At 26.4% G+C, this 874-nt stretch overlaps 1 protein-coding gene across 1 annotated transcript in view; it reads right to left on the bottom strand.

Moving 5' to 3' along the window:
- LOC119591816 (zinc finger protein 513-like) overlaps positions 1-874 on the bottom strand; it is a 72,589-nt gene that overhangs the window by 5,814 nt on the left and 65,901 nt on the right. The window lies entirely within an intron of this gene.

Genomic DNA, 874 nt, shown 5'->3' with positions numbered 1-874 from the left:
AAACTCATGAGAAAACTAATTTAAAGTTATTTTTTTTTACTAATCAAAAACACAGGGAACAGACTGAGTAAAACCCATAACTTAATGACATACAAAATATATTTTTATATGAAAAGAAACTAGATGTAAGGAGGATGGGAACTAATAAAATTTATAGCTTTGTTGGCATCCTTATATATCATAGGATATGTTATATCTGAGCTCAGCCCTACCTTGTCTTTATTATGCCATTAGTTTTTGAATAAACAGTAACATGACTAGAATCTAATAGTGACTAAGAAAGTGTGAAGGACAAAACAATGACAATAAGTGAAGCCTATTGATAATAAATTGGGTTTAATATTACAAGACATTATTCTTAATTAGTGTTTTGGTAAACCTTCCTGACCAGAATAATAATGGATGTAAAAAAATCTCAAATGAATGAAATGCCATCCAGAAAAGACAACATGCTTAAAGAAGATATTACAAAAGGAAAACTAACAAACAAACAATAACAATATGTTAGACATTATACAGTCTTGCTATCAAAGCAATGATAATAAGAACAATATTGGTACTTAAAATAACAATACCAGAAAAAAATATGATAGTACCAGAGACTATCACAAGAAAAAACAAAAGATAAGACCATAATAAACTATCAATATCAACAACATCAAACAAGTTTCCTCTAGACAAGTTAAATAATAATTTTTTTAATGATCTTTAAATCATACTAAGAAAGGATATAAAATAAAAAAATATATCAACTTCACCTGTTTTAATATATATTTGTCAAGCAGAATTCAACATAATCAGTACACTTTAACATTTATCAAAATATCTTTTCTAAACAAAGTATTATCATCATTTGCAGTAGCAATATTCACAG

Source organism: Penaeus monodon, chromosome 29 (genome assembly GCF_015228065.2).
Source record: "Penaeus monodon isolate SGIC_2016 chromosome 29, NSTDA_Pmon_1, whole genome shotgun sequence".
In the NCBI taxonomy this organism is placed as follows: domain Eukaryota; kingdom Metazoa; phylum Arthropoda; class Malacostraca; order Decapoda; family Penaeidae; genus Penaeus; species Penaeus monodon.
Note: the sequence above shows the minus strand (reverse complement) of the source record. Positions and strands in the feature narration are given on the sequence as shown.